The sequence below is a fragment of the Stenella coeruleoalba genome, assembly GCF_951394435.1.
Source record: "Stenella coeruleoalba genome assembly, chromosome: 2".
Lineage (NCBI taxonomy): Eukaryota > Metazoa > Chordata > Mammalia > Artiodactyla > Delphinidae > Stenella > Stenella coeruleoalba.
The window spans coordinates 123,336,193-123,354,394 of record NC_137147.1 but is presented as its reverse complement, the minus strand read 5'-3'; the positions used below and the strand labels follow the sequence as shown (position 1 = coordinate 123,354,394).

The following is an 18,202-nucleotide window of genomic DNA, read 5'->3' as shown; positions in this document are numbered from 1 at the left end:
CTCTAGGAGGTGGGTCAAAAAGGATCTTGCTGTGATATATGTCATAGAGTGTTCTGCCTATGCTTTCCTCTAAGAGTTTGATAGTGTCTGGCCTTACATTTAGGTCTTTAACCCATTTTGAGCTTACTTTTGTGTATGCTGTTAGGGAGTGTTCTAATCTCATACTTTTACATGTACCTGTCCAGTTTTCCCAGCACCACTTATTGAAGAGGCTGTCTTTTCTCCACTGTATACTCTTGCCTCCTTTATCAAAGCTAAAGTGACCATATGTGCGTGGGTTTAACTCTGGGCTTTCTATCCTGTTCCATTGATCTATATTTCTGCTTTTGTACCAGTACCATACTGTCTTGATTACTGTAGCTTTGTAGTATAGTCTGAAGTCAGGGAACCTGATTCCTCCAGCTCCGTTTTTCGTTCTCAAGACTGCTTTGGCTATTTGGGGTCTTTTGTGTTTCCATACAAATTGTGAAACTTTCTGTTCTACTTCTGTGAAAAATGCCAGTGGTAGTTTGATAGGATTGGACTGAATCTGTAAATTACTTTGGGTAGTAATTTTCACAATGTTGATTCTTCCAATCCAAGAACATGGTATATCTCTCCGTCTATTTGTATCATCTTTAATTTCTTTCATCAGTGTCTTATAATTTTCTGTATACAGGTCTTTTGTCTCTTTAGGTCAGTTTATTCCTAGATATTTTATTCTTTTTATTGAAATGGTAAATGGGAGTGTTTTCTTAGTTTCACTTTCAGCTTTTTCAACATTAGTATATAAGAATGGCAGAGATTTCTGTGCATTAATTTTGTATCCTGCTACTCTACCAAATTCACCGATTAGCTCTAGTAGTTTTCTGGTAGTATCTTTAGGATTCTCTATGTATAGTACCATGGCATCTGCAAACAGTGACAGCTTTACTTCTTTCCGATTTGGATTCCTTTTATTTCTTTTTCTTCTCTGACTGCTGTGGCTAAAACTTCCAAAACTATGTTGAATAACAGTAGTGAGAGTGGGCAACCTTGTCTTGTTCCTGATCTTAGTGGAAATGGTTTCAGTTTTTCACCATTGAGGACGATATTGGCTGTGGGTTTGTCATATATGGCCTTTATTACGTTGAGGAAAGTTCCCTCTATGCCTACTTTCTGCAGGGTTTTTATCATAAATGCATGTTGAATTTGTCGAAAGCTTTCTCTGCATCTATTGAGATGATCATATGGTTTTCCTCCTTCAGTTTGTTAATATGGTGTATCACGTTGATTGATTTGCGTATATTGAAGAATCCTTGCATTCCTGGAATAAACCCCACTTGATCATACTGTATGATTCTTTTAATGTGCCATTGGATTCTGTTTGCTAGTATTTTGTTGAGGATTTTTGCACCTATGTTCATCAGTGATACTGGCCTGGGGTTTTCTTTCTTTGTGACATCTTTGTCTGGTTTTGGTATCAGAGTGATGGTGGCCTCGTAGAATAAGTTTGGGAGTGTTCCTCCCTCTGCTATATTTTTGAAGAGTTTGAGAAAGATAGGTGTTAGCTCTTCTCTAAATGTTTGATAGAATTCGTCTGTGAAGCCATCTGGTCCTGGGTTTTTGTGTGTTGGGAAGTTTTTTTTTTTTTTTTTTTGCGGTACCCAGTCCTCTCACTGTTGTGGCCTCACCCGTTGCGGAGCACAGACTCTAGACACGCAGGCTCAGGGGCCATGGCTCATGGGCCCAGCCGCTCCGCGGCATGTGGGATCTTCCCAGACCGGGGCACGAACCCGTGTCCCCTGCATCGACAGGCGGACTCTCAACCACTGCGCCACCAGGGAAGCCCCTGTTGGAAGACTTTTAATCACAGTTTCAATTTCAGTGCTTGTGATTGGTCTGTTCATATTTTCTATTTCTTCCTGGTTCAGTCTCGGCACGTTGTGCGTTTCTAAGAATTTGTCCATTTCTTCCAGGTTGTCTATTTTACTGGCATGTAGTTGCTTGTAGTATTCTCTCATGATCCTTTTATTTCTGCAGTGTCAGTTGTTACTTCGACTTTTCCATTTCTAATTCTATTGATTTCAGTCTTCTCCCTTTTTTTCTTGATGAGTCTGCCTAATGGCTTATCAATTTTGTTTATCTTTTCAAAGAACCAGCTTTTAGTTTTCCTGATCTTTGCTAACGTTTCCTTCATTTCTTTTTCATTTATTTCTGATATGATCTTTATGATTTCTTTCCTTCTGCTAACTTTGGGGTTTTTTTGTTCCCTTTTCTCTAATTGCTTTAGGTGTAAGGTTTGGTGGTTTATTTGAGATATTTCCTGTTTCTTAAGGTAGGATTGTATTGCTATAGACTTCCCTCTTAGAACTGCCCTTGCTGCATCCCATGGGTTGTGGGTCGTCGTGTCTCCATTGTCATTTGTTTCTAGGTATTTTTTTATTTCCTCTTTGATTTCTTCAGTGATCACTTCGTTATTAAGTAGTGTATTGTTTAGCCTCCATGTGTTTGTATTTTTTACAGATCTTTTCCTGTAATTGATATCTAGTCTCATAGTGTTGTGGTCGGAAAAGATACTTGATACGATTTCAATTTTCTTAAATTTACCAAGGCTAGATTTGTGACCCAAGATATGATCTCTCCTGCAGAACGTTCTATGAGCACTTGAGAAAAATGTGTATTCTGTTTTTGGATAGAATGTCCTATAAATATCAATTAAGTCCATCTTGTTTAATGTATCATTTAAAGCTTGTGTTTCCTTATTTATTTTCATTTTGGATGATCTGTCCATTGGTGAAAGTGGGGTGTTAAAGTACCCTACTATGATTGTGTTACTGTTGATTTCCCCTTTTATGGCTGTTAGTATTTGCCTTATGCATTGAGGTGCTCCTATGTTGGGTGCATAAATATTTAAAACTGTTATATCTTCTTCTTGGATCAATCCCTTGATCATCATGTAGTGTCTTTCTTTGTCTCTTGTAACAGATTTTATTTTAAAGTCTATTATGTCTGATATGAGAATTGCTACTCTAGCTTTCGTTTGGTTTCCATTTGCATGGATTATCTTTTCCCATCCCCTCACTTTCAGTCTGTATGTATCCCTAGGTCTGAAGTGGGTCTCTTGTGGACAGCATATATATGGGTCTTGTTTTTTTATCCATTCAGCCAGTCTGTGTCTTTTGGTGGGAACATTTAATCCATTTACATTTAAGGTAATTATCGATATGTATGTTCCTATTACCATTTTCTTAATTGTTTTGGGTTTGTTAGTGTAGGTCTTTTCCTTCTCTTGTATTTCTTGCCTAGAGAAGTTCCTTTAGCATTTCTTGTAAAGCAGGCTTGGTTGTGCTGAACTCTCTCAGCTTTTGTTTGTCTGTAAAGGTTTTAATTTCTCCATCAAATCTGAATGAGATCCTTGCTGGGTAGAGTAATCTTGGTTGCAGGTTTTTCTCCTTCATCACTTTAAGAATGTCCTGCCACTCCCTTCTGGCTTGCAGAGTTTCTGCTGAAAGATCAGCTGTTAACCTTATGGGGATTCCCTTGTGTGTTATTTGTTGTATTTCCCTTGCTGCTTTTTTTCTTTTTTTTTGCGGTACGCGGGCTTCTCACTGTTGTGGCCTCTCCTGTCGCGGAGCACAGGCTCCAGATGCGCAGGCTCAGCGGCCATGGCTCACGGGCCCAGCCACTCCGCGGCATGTGGGATCTTCCCGGACCGGGGCACAAACCCGTATCGCCTGCATCGGCAGGCGGACTCTCAACCACTGCACCACCAGGGAATCCCTCCCTTGCTGCTTTTAGTATGTTTGCTTTGTATTTAATTTTTGATAGTTTGATTAATATGTGTCTAGGCGTGTTTCTCCTTGGATTTATCCTGTATGGGACTCTCTGTGCTTCCTGGACTTGATTAACTATTTCCTTTCCCATATAAGGGAAGTTTTCAACTATAATCTCTTCAAATATTTTCTCAGTCCCTTTCTTTTTCTCTTCTTCTTCTGGGACCCCTATAATTCGAATCTTGGTGCATTTAATGTTGTCCCAGAGGTCTCTGAGATTGTCCTCAGTTCTTTTCATTCTTTTTTCTTTATTCTGCTCTGCAGTAGTTATTTCCACTATTTTATCTTCCACGTCACTTACCTGTTCTTCTGCCTCAGTTATTCTACTTATCCCTTCTAGAGTATTTTTAATATTATTTATTGTGTTGTTCATCATTGCTTGTTTCATATTTAGTTCTTCTAGGTCCTTGTGAAATGTTTCTTGCATTTTCTGAATTCTGTTTCCAAGATTTTGGATCATCTTTCCTATCATTATTCTGAATTCTTTTTCAGGTAGACTGCCTATTTCCTCTTCATTTGTTAGGTCTGGTGGGTTTTTACCTTGCTCCTTCATCTGCTGTGTGTTTTTCTGTCTTCTCATTTTGTGTATCTTACTGTGTTTGGTGTCTCCGTTTTGCAGGCTGCATGTTCATAGTTCCAATTGTTTTTGGTGTCTATCCCCAGTGGCTAAGGTTGTTTCAGTGGGTTGTGTAGGCTTCCTGGTGGATGGGACTAGTGCCTGTGTTCTGGTGGATGAGGCTGATCTTGTCTTTCTGGTGGGCCGGTCTACGTCTGGTGGTGTGTTTTGGGGTGTCTGTGGCCTTATGATTTTAGGCAGCCTCTCTGCTAATGGATGGGGCTGTGTTCCTGTCTTGCTAGTTGCGTGGCACAGGGTGTCCAGCCCTGTATCTTGCTGGACGTTGAGTGAAGCTGGGTCTTGGCATTGAGATGGAGATCTCTGGGAGATTTTTGCCGTTTGATATTACGTGGAGCTGGGAGGTCTCTTGTGGACCAATGTCCTGAAGTTGGCTCTCCCACCTCAGTGGCACACCCATGATGCCTGGCTGGAGCACCAAGAGCCTGTCCTCCACACGGCTCAGAATAAAAGGGAGAGAAAAGAAAGGAAGGAAGAAGAAAGAAAGAAAGAAAGAAAGAGGATCAACTAAAATAAAGTATGATAAAATAAGTTATGAAAATAAAAAATAATTATTAAGAAAAGAATTTTTAAAGGTAAAAAAAAAAAACAGACGGACTGAACCCTAGGACAAATGGTGAAAGCAAAGCTATACAGACAAAATCTCACACAGAAGCATACACATACACACTCACAAAAAGAGGAAAAAGGGGAAGAAATAATATAGCTTGCTCCCAAAATCCACCTCCTCAATTTGGGATGATTCGTTGTCTATTCAGGTATTCCACAGATGCAGGGTACCTCAAGTTGATTGTGGAGCTTTAATCCACTGCTCCTGAGGCTGCTGGGAGAAATTTCCCTTTGTCTTCTTTGTTCCCACAGCTCCTGTGGCTCAGCTTTGGATGTGGACCCGCCTCTGCGTGTAGGTCATCTGAGGGCGTCTGTTCTTTGCTCAGACAGGACAGGGTTAAAGAAGCAGCTGATTCTGGGGCTCTGGCTCACTCAGCCCGGCTGGAGGGAGGGTTATGGATGCAGGGCGAGCCAGCGGCATCAGAGGCCAGCAGGACATTGCACCAGCCTGAGGCGCGCCATGCGTTCTCCTGGGGAAGTTGTCCCTGGATCACGGGACCCTGGCAGTGGTGGGCTGCACAGGCTCCTGGGAGGGGAGGTGTGGATAGGGAAGGGAAGTGTGGATAGTGACCTGTGCTCGTACACAGTCTTGTTGGTGGCGGCAGCAGCAGCCTTAGAAACTCGTGCCCCTCTCTGGGGTCCGCCATGATAGCTGCGGCTTCCGCCTGTCTCTGGAGCTGCTTTAAGCAGTGCTCTTCGAGCACCAGGAAACAAAGAGGCAAGGAAAAGTCTCTTATCTCTTCGGCAGGTCCATACTTTTTCCCGGACTCCCTCCTGGCTAGCCATGGTGCACTTCACGCTGTTTTCACACTGCCAACCCCAGTCCTCTCCCTGCATCTACCGAAGCCTGAGCCTCAGCTCCCAGCCCCCGCCTGTCCCGGCGGGCGAGCAGACAAGCCTCTTGGGCTGGTGAGTGCCGGTCGGCACCGATCCTCTGTGCGGGAATCTCTCTGCTTTTCCCTCTGCATCCCTGTTGCTGCGCTCTCCTCTGTGGCTCTCTGTACTTCTGTTTTATGGCATTTACCACAAATAAGTTACTTGTACAAATGAATGTTTAATTTCTTTTTCCCCCTGCCAGACTGTAAGCTCAGGGAGGGAGAGGATTAAGTCTGCTGCATTTGCCCTTAAAACCTCGGAAGCTACCGAAGTGCCTAGCCCAAAAACAGATGGTTAACAAACAATTGCTAAGTTAACAAATGGAAGCAATAAATCAAAGTGTAAGAAAGATTTCAGGCCCCAGGCTGTGAAAACTCTCTAAAAGCCAACCTTTTGAAGGCAGTCAGCTGTTCTTCACTGAACTACTTACAGGTCACTAACATTTATCCAATGTCTACATGTACCAACAGCTGTGTCAGAAATTAATGTACAGTACCTCATTTAGTAGTCACAATCATCCTGTGAGGTAGTTAGCATTTGCTCCATTTCTAGGGTGAAGCAACTGAGGCCAAAACGGTTAGCTCTCATCCAAAGTCAGCACAAGGAGGCAGAGTTAAAATTTTGGCTCTAATGCCATGTGTAGTATAACAGTATAGCATCACCAGTAGGACAATTTAAGCAGTGGCTGAAGAAAGGCTATCAATTAAAAATGTCATGGGGACATTTTTGTACATATATGATCCATCACTAAATAAGCTAAACTGCAAAATCTTCAAGGAGCAACGCAACTCCAATTTCATGAGTCTAGCATTAAGATAATGTCTTCTAAACTATGTGTGGCTATACAAGAGAAACCACAACATTACACTATGTCCTCCCCCAATTCCACCATCAGAGGGCAATTTATCTGGTGCTAAAATGGGCTGTCAAAAAACAAAGGCTGTGGGCAGTTATCAGCTAAATGAAAGAGTTCTGACCTCCTACAAGGTCTCCATCTTCCAATCCCTCCTATTCCACACAGTGATGAAAATACCCTTCCCTGTCTGCCAAGGATATAAGTTTCAAGCATTTGCAAAGGAACTTGAGCCTCTACCTACTTCCCACTACTGCTCGTGCTTCAATGTAACCTAAATAAATAAATAAATAAGATTCCTCCCAATCTCTGTTCTTGGAGGAGTAGAGGAATCACAATTTCTGGATTACCAACAGGGCTAGCCCTGGGTGGGAAAAAGGTAGGTGGGTATTGTTTAGACTAAGGTTCTCTCAGGTCCTACAGCTGTTTCCTATTTATCCACCAAACAGTAATAACTATATATTTCAATAAATGAATCAATAAAACTCTGATTTAATGCAGTGGCTCTCAAATTAAATGGATACTAAATTCAACTGAGCAGCTATAACATATATTTTGCATGCATGAACTTACCCTGGCCCCACAATAAAACTATCAAATCATAATTGAGACTGATGTCCAAGCAAGAGTAATTTTTCAAAGCTCCACATATTATTATGATGCACATCCCTAGCTCAGAGCAACTGTTTTATTATGTTACAGCACTAAACTTCTTATTCATTCAAACACTGGTTGGTTATGTGTGACAGTTAAGTGACAAAATCATATAAATGAATAAAGATCTAATTGTATTATAGCTACACATTGCACTTCATACACACATTTACATTCATTTCCATAGAGAAATACCTTCTCTATTTCCTTGAATAACATGGCTGTCTTAGTCTTTTTCTTTTTCCACATTCGATAATGAAGGACAAGAAAAATTTTATATCTCTGTCTTCTATGTGAGAAAGAAAATAGCTTAAACACACCAAGAAGCAGGGAGAACATACACTCTGGTGTACCTGGGACAGCCAGCTTTATGTTTATTGTATGGGTATAATTATTAAGCGAGACTCCTCACTCTCAAGGATATCCTGGTTTGATGATAACTTATATCAGAAGTAGGCCACTGTTTTCATTTCTAGGTGATTTTTAATTGTTATAATTGATGTGTGCCATTAAGATCACCTTTTTAGAAGTGTACAATTCAGAGTTCATTGTTGGGTTTTTTTTTTGCAACCATCCCTAATATAATTCCAGAACATTTTTATCATCCTAAAAAGAAGCCCAATGCCCATTAGCTATCAATCCCCATTCCTTCCTCTCCCCAACTCCTGAAAATTACTTATCTACTTTCTGACTCTACAGATTTGCCTATTTGAGGCATCTCATAAAATGAAATCAGACAATATGCAGCCCTTTGTGTCTGGCTTCTTTCACTTAGCATAATGTTTTCAAGGCTCATCTATGTTAAGTATTATCAGTACCTCATTCCTTTTTTGGCTGAATAATGTTGTATTTTATGGATATACCACATTTTATTTATTCATTCAATAGTTGATGGATATTTGGTTGCTTCCATTAGTTAACTATTAACTGCTATGAACAGTGGTATGCAGATTTTTGTGTGGATATGTTTTCAATTCTCTTGGGTATATGCCTACGAGAATTGCTGGGTCACGTGGTAACTTTATGTTTAACTTTTTGAGGAACCACCAGGCTGTGCTCCAAGGGGTCTGAACCATTTTGCCATCCTACCAGTAATGTACAACGGTTCCAATTTCAGACACCCTCATCAACACTTGTTATTGTCTTTTTTATTACAACTACCCTAGTAGATGTGAAGTGGTATCTCAATGTAGTTTTCATTTGCATTTCTCTAATGACTAATGATATAAAGCATCTTTTCATGAGCCTATTGGCCATTTGCATATCTTCTTTGGAGAAACGTATATTTCAAATCCTTTCGTAAATTGGGTTATTTGGCTTGTCATTGTTACCTTGTAAGAGTTCTTTATATACTCTGGATACTAGACCCTTATCAGAAATATGATTTGCAAATATATTCTCCCATTCAGCAGGCTGTTTTTTCACTATCTTGACAGTGTCCCCAGAAGGATAAAGTTTTTAATTTTGACGAAGTTCAGTATGTCTTATTTCTTCTTTGGTTGCTTGCGTTTTTGGTGTCATATCTAAGAAACCACTGCCTCATTCAAGGTCTTGAAAACTTAAGTTTACATGGTTTTAGCTCTTACATTTAAGTCTTTGATCCACTTTGAGCCAATTTTTGTATATGGTGTAAAGCTAGGAAACAACTTTGTTCATTTACATGTGTATATCTAGGTGTCCCACTAAAACTAAAATCTGTAACAAAAAAATCTCCAAATACTTGGGAAATAAACCATACAAGTCAGAATAATTCATGAATGAAGGGAAATTAGAAAACGTTTTTAACTGGTCAAAAATGAAGTAGAACATAGCAAAATATGTGGGATGCAGCTAAAGCAGTGCTTAGAAGGAAATGTACAACTTCACAGGCTTACATTAGAAAGTAAAAATGTCTCAAATTAACAATCATAGCTGCCAATCTAAGAAACTAGAAAAATAAGAGCAAAATAAACCCAAAGCAAAGAAAGAAAGAAGATATAAGAGTAGAAGTAAATGAAATTGAAAAGGGAAAAAAATAGAGAAAATCAATGAAATGAAAAACGGTTTCTCTGAAAAGACCAATAAATTGATAAATCTCTTATAAGACTGACAAACTAAGGGAGAAGATACAATATCAGAAATGAAGGAGAAAATATCACTACAGACCCCTAAGACATTAAAGGGAAAATAAGGGACTACTAGAAACAATGCTTCACACATAAATTCTACACCTTTGGAGCAAATTGATTCATTCTTCAAAAACAAAAACTCAAAACAGATCAAAGAGATTATTTGAGTAACTCTGTATCTATTAAAGAAATTGATTTTGTAACTAAAAAAACTTATGAAATAAAAATCTCCAGACCCCCCTCCAAAAAAACCAATTCACCATAAATTGTATGGGTTATTTCTAGACTCTCAATTCTACTCCATTAATCTGTATGTATATCCCTACACTAGTAGCAAAATGTCTTGATTACCATAGCTTTGTAGTTAAGTTCTGAGATCAGGAAATGGGAATCCTCCAACTTTATTATTTTTAAAGACTGGTTTTTGGCTATTCAAGGTATCTTGAATTTTCACGTGAACTTTAAGATCAGCTTGTCAATTTCTGCAAAAACATCCAGCTAACATTTTGATATGGATTGCCCTGAATTTGTTTGGGGAGTACTGAAATCTTAATAGTAGTAAGTCTTCTAATTCATAAACACTGTATGTCTTCCATTTACTTAGGTTGCCTTTAGATTCTTTCAACAATGTTTTCTAGTTTTCAGAGTACAGGTATTGCACTTCTTTTGTTAAATTTATTCCTAAGTACTTTATTCTTTTGATGCTATTATAAATAGAACTGCTTTCTTAATTTCACTTATGGATATCACTGCTTTCACTCTATGATTCTTGACTTCAAAAATGTAGAATGACATTTTAAAAAGAGTAATCAGAAGTTTATTATATTTATTTTTTAAGTTTTTTTATCGAAGTATAGTTGATTTACAATATTGTATTAGTTTCAGGTGTACAGAAAAGTGGTTCAGTTATATATCTACACATACATATATATATATATATACACACATGATTTTCATATTATTTTCCATTATAGGTTATTTTAAGACACTGAATATCGTTCCCTGTACTATAAAGTAAATCCTTACTGTTTACCTATTTTATATACAGTAGCGTGCATCTGTTAATCCCAGACTCCTAATTTATCCCTCCCCACCCCTTTCCCCTTTGGTAACCATAAGTTTGTTTTCTATGTCTGTGAGTCTGTTTCTGTTTTGTAAATAAATTCATTTGCACTATTTTTTAGATTCCATATATAAATATTTGTCTTTCTCTGTCTGACATACCTCACTTAGTATGATATTCTCTAGGTCCATCCATGTTGCTGCAAATGGCAATACTTCATTCTTTTTTATGGGTGAGAAATATTCCATTTTGTGTGTGTGTGTGTATACACACACACACAGACACACACACCCATCTTCTTTATCCATTTGACACTTAGGTTGCTTCCATGTCTTGGCTATTGTGAATAGTGCTACTATGAACACTGGGGTGCATGTATCTTTTCGAATTACGAGTTTTTATCTTTTCCAGATATACACCCAGGAATGGGATTGCGAGATCCTATGGTAGCTCTATTTTTGGTTTTTTAAGGAACACCCATGCTGTTCTCCATAGTGGCTGTACCAATTTACATTCCCATCAACAGTGTAGCAAGGTTCCCTTTTCTCTATACCCTCTCCAGCATTTATTATTTGTAGACTTTTTGATGATAGCCATTATAACCAGTGTGAGGTGATACCTTACTGTGGTTTTGATTTGCATTTCTCTAATAATTAGCAAAGTTGAGCATCTTTTCATGTGCCTGTTGGACATCTGTATATCTCCTTTGGTGAAATGTCTACTTAGGTCTTCTGCCTATTTTTGATTTGAGTTGGTTTTCTTTTTGGATACTGTATTTTATAAGCTGTTTGCATATTTTGGAAATTAAGCCCGTCGGTCACATCTCTTAAAAATATTTTCTCCCCTTCTGTAGGTTGTCTTTTTGTTTTGATGATGATTTCCTTTGCTGCACAAAAGCTTTTAAGTTTGATTAGGTCTCATTTGTTTATTTCTGTTATTATTTCTTTTACTTTGGGAGACTGATCTAAGAAAATATTGCTACGATTTATGTCAGAGAATGTTTTGCCTATGTTCTCTTCTAGGAGTCTTATGGTGACATGTCTTATATTTACGTCTCTAACCCATTTTGAGTTTATTTTTGTGCATGGTGTAAGGGTGTGTTCTAACTTCATTGACTTACATGTGGCTGTCCAGCTTTCCCAAAACCACTGATTGAAGAGACTGTTTTTTCTCCATTGTATATTCTTGCCTTCTCTGTCAAAGATTGACTATAGGTGTGTGGGTTTATTTCTAGGCTCTCTATTCTGTTCCATTGATCTATATGTCTATTTTTGTGCCAATACCATGCTATTTTGATTACCATAGCTACGTAGTACTTTCTGAAGTCTGTGAGGGTTATGTCTCCAGCTTTGTTCTTTTGCCTCAGGATTGCTTTGGCAATTCTTTGTCTTTTATAGTTCCATACAAATTTGGGGATTATTTGTTCTAGTTCTGTGAAAAAATGTCATGGGTATTTTTGATGGGGATTGTATTAAATCTGTAGATTACTTTGGGTAGTATGGCCATTTTAATAATATTCATTCTTCCAATCCAAGAACATGGGATATCTTTCCATCTCTGTGAATTGTCTTCAATTTTCTTTATCAATGTTTTACAGTTTTTAGCACATAGGTCTTTCACCTCCTTGGTTAGATATGTGCCTAGGTATTTTTGACATGATTTTAAATGGGATTTTTTTTTAACTTTCTTTCTGATATTGCATTGTTAGTGTAAAGAAATGCAACAGATTTCTGTATATTAATCTTGTATCCTGTTACCTTGCTGATTTCATATATTAGTTTTTATGTGGAGTCTTTAGGGTTTGCTATGTAGAGTATCATGTTATCTGCATATAATGACAATTTTACCTCTTCCCTTCCAATTTGCATACCTTTTATTGCCTTTTCTTGTCTGATTGCTGTGGCTAGGACTTCCCATACTACGCTGAAAAGAAGTGGTGAGGGTGGGCATCCTTGTCTTGCTCCAGAATTTAGGAAGAAGGCTTTCAGCTTTTCACCATTGAGTATTATGTTGGCTGTGGGTTTGTCATAAACGGCTTTTATTATGTTGAGATATGTTCCCTCTATACTCACTTTGATGGGAGTTTTTATCGTGAATGGATGTTGAGTTTTATCAAATAATTTTTCTGCATCTATTGAGATAATCATGTGGTTTTTGTCTTTTGTTAATGTGGTGTATCACATTGATTGATTTGTGTATGCTGAACCATCCTTGTGACCCTGGGACGAATCCAACTTCATTGTGGTATATGATCTTTTTTATGTATTGTTGGATTCAAGTTGCTAATATCTTGTTGAGAATTTTTGCATCTACATTCACCAAAGACACTAGCCTGTAATTTTCTTTTTTGGTAGTTTCTTTGGTTTTGATATCAGGGTGATGGTGGCTTCATAGGATGACTCTGGGAGTGTTCCCTCATATTCAATCTTTTGGAAGAAAGATTGGTATAAGTCCTTCTTTGTATGTTTGGTAGAATTTCCCAATGAAGCCATCTGGTCCTGGACTTCTGCTTGCAGGGAGTTTTTTTAAATTACATATTATATTTCACTTCCAGTATTCACTCCATTCAAATGATCTATTTCTTCTTGATTCAGTTTTGGTAGGTTGTATGTTTCTAGAAAATTGTTCATTTCTTCCAGGTTGTCCAATTTGTTGGCATATAATTGTTCACAGTATTCTCTTACGGTTTTTTGTATTTCTGCAGTATTGGTTGTTATTCCTCTTCTTTCATTTCTTATTTTGTTTCTTTGGGTTCTCTCTCTTTTCTTGGTGACCCTAGCTAGATGCTTGTCAATTTTGTTTACCCTTTCAAAACACCAGCTCATGGTTTTATTGATCTTTTCTACTGCTTTTTGATCTCTATTTTATTTATTTCCCCTCTCATATTTCCTTCCTTCTACTGACTCTGGGTTTTGTTTCTTCTTTTTCTAATTCTTTTATGTGGTAGGTTGGGTTGTTTGAGATTTTTCTTGTTTCTTGGGGAAGGTCTATATTACTATGAACTTCCCTCCTTGAACTACTTTTGCTGCATCCCATGGATTTTGTAATGTTCTGTTTTCATTGTCATTTGTCTCAAGGTATTTTCTGATTTCCTCTTTGATTTCACTGTTGACCCATTGGTTTTTTAGTAGCATGTTGTTAATTTTTTTTAATTGCAGTTAAACACGAATTGCCTTGGGTCCTCTAATTTTTATCTACTACAAGGGGAAAAAAAATTGATCTAAATAAGCAAGAAACCCTAATAGCCATCCACTTTGCTAAAAGATCTTAAAAAATCAGAATCAAGCAATGCCAAATAATTTTAATCCCAATTTCAGTACTGGGCAATGCAACTACCTTATGCACACACATGTGTGCACACACATACACACAGTCACAAATGATGTCTTGCATTCCCTTATTAACTATATAAACAAAATAACCGCTATTCTCTTAGTCGCATGAACTTGAGGGAGACTATCTTACTGTAATTTTCAATGTGATTAGAGATTCTTTGCTCTTACAGATTTATCTTTCAGTTACTTTTAATACAAGAACATTTTTCTTCACTGTAAAATAGGATATTTTTATTACTGTTTACAAACAATTAAATCCAGGCAGAAATTCAAATTCTAAATTAATTTAAGACTATCATTTAACTATTGTTTTATGGAAAATGACCAAAGCATTCCATTTCAGCCAGAATTACACATGCTATATCTAATTACACATTTTTAAAATACAATATGTTGTATGAACTTAATGATGGCTACTACTCAGTATTTAAAGATATGATTCAATAAGGAAAACAAACTTTACTTTGAACTTATAGCTATTACTTGAAAACAGTTTTTCTGTATTATATAACTTTCATAAAGGCAGAACATACCCTACAAACAATTACACTTAATTTTATAAAGCTCTGACTTATATTTGGTTATAAATTTTAGGTAAAATTCAAAAACATTAACATATGATCAATAAAAGTATGAAACATAGATATCACTGAGAAAATAATCCCATACTAACTACAAAAGGGACTGCCTAACAAATTCATGGGTATCATGATAGATATTCTGGCCTGAAAAACAATTTAAATGATATAAGTCTATCAAAAGAAAGGCAAGAAATCATTATGACTCAAGGCACTTTGAACAATGGTGGAGGTTGCACCTGCACATGGGCATAGGGCCAAGAGAAGGCAAGTGGGGACTGAATCCAGTTTGTTCTCCACTCTCTAAACCCTGAACCCTAACAGAGGGCAGCATCCACCTAAAATTGGGAGAAGAGCCTTTTTCTAAGTTTGCAAGGGCTAGCTGTGACTTGGCTGTAACACATCCAAACAACTAGTTCTTAGAAAAATTAGGACAACTGAAATACTAAATATTGGTACCCTTCCTAAAATCATTAACTCCAAAATATCACTTCTCACTGTGAGTTTATTTTGAATGTTTTAGGTAAAATCGTTAATATAGCAAAACATAAATAGGTTCAGGGGAGGGGAGAAATCATCTAAACTTCTAAAATAGTATCCTTCTAGTTCATTTGGATTTCTCTGATTAATAACTGGTTATATATTCAGATTAGAGACATTTTAAAGCTGAATGCTAAAAAATTAGAGGAGAGCTTAGGGGTATATTGTTAAGAACCTATTCCTAATAGAGAAATATACAACTTATTTTACACAACATATATAGTGTGAAAAATTATGTATTAAATAAATTTGACGGAAACTAGAAGTAATTTTTTTAAGGTCACTATCGCTCCTTTCATTTAATTGTACAGGGAGTTTGAAGATTTTTTTTTAATTGTGTTTCCTTAAAGACACACATTTTTAAATGATACAAATTATTAATCATGATAAATAATCCAAACTACTGACTAAAAAGACATTATAACTGAAATTTTTATTAGAATGACCAGCCTATAAAATGTGTATTTTATTTCTAGATATACCAATGAATTGCCATGTGACTTTTAGTGACTCACATCTTCACTACCTCAAATCAGTTGTACAAAGTGGAGCAAGAATATAGCTGAAACTCTTGCAGGAAATTATGAGGATATAACCACAGGGCACCTTGGGCTCCTTAGAGATAAGCACCATATTATTAAAATTATTATTAAAAAGGATATTTTGTAAACTGCCCTTATTAAGACTAAATCCCATCCATTCATGACCTTTCATTCCCAGATTAATTACACATACATAAGAGCAATGTCGTCTTCACATGGGACACACAGAAAAAATAAAGGACACATCAAGGCAAGGTGTGAAAATGAGAATGAGATTCTAGTCCTCCACCACCAACTCACTTTCAATATTAGCACTCTGTCATTTTTAAAATGTAGATTCTTATACCTATCCCAGATCATAATGATTTCTGGAAAAAAACCTTTGCCAATAATTGCATCCTGTAAAAAGATGAATTATTCTTACTAGAAACCATCTCCATTCTCTATATTATTACGAATACTAAATGCATTTAAATCTTTTAACCTTGTATCACCTGAATCAAACCTGTATATAAATGCTGTTCTAGGTCTAACTTTATCTTTATTTATAAAGATAAACATGATTTGGCATATACCATTATATTCAGAATCAGAAGATTTCTAAATGAATGTGAAAAGAAGTATAGCAATATGGGTAGGCATGCAATACAATTAGGAACTGGCATATTTGGTGTTAACATAAAATATACACAAGCATGAAATGTATACATTTTACGTGTTTTTATGTGCTTTGATTTTACTCTGCATAAGTGGAATCACAAATAATGAATTTTTTTGTTTCTAGCTTCTATTGAGAAACATATTTGTGTTACCTGTGTAGTATGTAGCTGTAGTTCATCCATTTTTATTGCTATAAAATAAACAGATATAAATATATATATAAACATATATATGTTATATATATATATAAACATATCACAATTTTATTCAATCAACTGTTGATGAATATTGAATTGAGTCTGAAGCTACTAAAACACTGCTGCCACCAATATTATCAACATATCTCTTGGTACACATGTTCATTCACTACTCTCAGGGGTATACTCATGGAAGGAAATTATTGGGTCACAGGGTAAGCAAGTAACAAACTGTTTCCTAAAGCGGTTGTAGTAACATATATTCCTACCAGCAGTGTTTACTGAGTTGCTATAACTTAACATCCTCTCCAAAACTTGTACTGTCAATCTACTTTTTAAATTCAGACACTCTAGTGTTTTATGGAGCCTCTTTGCAGTTTTAATTTGTATTTCCCAGATTACTAATGAAGTTAAGCACCTTTTTCACATATTTCTTGAATACTTGTATTTCTTTTAGAAAGTGCCTTTAAGGGACTTCCCTGGTGGTCCACTGGTTAAGACTCCGCATTTCCACTGCAGCGGATGTGAGTTCAATCCCTCATCGGGGAAGTTTCACATGCTGTGTCATGCAGCCAAAAAAAACCAGAAGGTGCCTTTTTATGTCTCTTACCCCTTTTTCTATTGGATTTTTTGTCTTTGTCACACTGATGTGCAGAAGTGCTTTGAATATTCTGATATTTACATTTTGTCTGTTACATGTGTTGCAAATATCATCTTCCACCCTGCTTTCCCTCTCTATTCTTATGGTGACTTTGCAAGGACAAAGTTTCTTAATTTTAAGGTAATCAAACTTATAAACTGTGTTATTTATATCAGCACATTTTATTTCTTTTTAAGAATATTTTCCTGTCCAGAGATCATGAACATGTTCTCCTTACATTTAGCTTCTAAAGTTTTATAGTTCTGCCTTTCACGCTGAGATGTACAAATCAATCTTTAATTGGTTTTTGCATATGGTATAGAGTATGAGTCATATTTTTGCTTTATCACCAATTGTTCCAATATCATTTATTGAATAATTCTTTTCCTACCACTCTGAAGTGCCAGTTTTGTCATAAAGTAAGTGCACATGTACAAACTGACCCTCTTTCAGACTCTTTATTTCTTTTGTTTATCCTTGTGACATTATTTCATGAAAGTAATTATTGTAGATTTATAGGCTTTGAGTAGAGAAAGTCTTCTGATTTGATCTTCTTTTTCGTGACTAAGCTATTCTTGGGAAGACCACAAAATTTCCTTTAGAACACAAAACAGAAACAAACTAATAAAATTTTTTTATAATATCCATTGGGATTACAATGAATTGAGAATAATGCTCAAAATGGATTATAACCCTCAGAAAAACATAACCTTAATGGATGACCAAATTAACCCCACAATAAAAGCTACTCTGGACCAATGCTGACAAAGCTTTTAAAAAAAAAAGCCTCAAAAGGATTCATCTGATACCAAGTAACTTAAACGTGTACAAAAACAAAGTTCAACACTGTATAAAAAGTGCAAAAAAATCGCTATACCCAACAATGTCCAGCATTCAAACAATGAAAAGCAGGAAATGTGGCCCATAATAATAATAGGCAATCAATATAGAGAACCAGGAATGATAAAGTTAATGGAATTAACAGATGAAGACATTAAAACAATGATTATAAGTTTTATATGTTAGAAAAGGTAAAGAAAAATAAGAATATGATGAGGAGAAAAATGAAAAATAAAACTTCCAGAGATAAAAAGTAATTATTAGAAACAAAAAACATAC

The 18,202-nt window shown here is 36.4% G+C and overlaps 1 protein-coding gene across 8 annotated transcripts in view; it reads right to left on the bottom strand.

Annotated features, from left to right (window-relative positions):
* Positions 1-18,202, bottom strand: part of MEF2A (myocyte enhancer factor 2A) — a 178,506-nt gene that overhangs the window by 125,015 nt on the left and 35,289 nt on the right. Inside the window, exon 3 of one of the 8 annotated variants that reach the window (XM_079907386.1) lies at positions 16,399-16,436. The exons of the other annotated variants lie outside the window; for them this stretch is intronic. The gene's annotated coding sequence lies outside the window, so the exon portion shown is untranslated. The remainder of the gene's footprint in view (positions 1-16,398; positions 16,437-18,202) is intronic. 8 annotated transcript variants of the gene reach the window in all.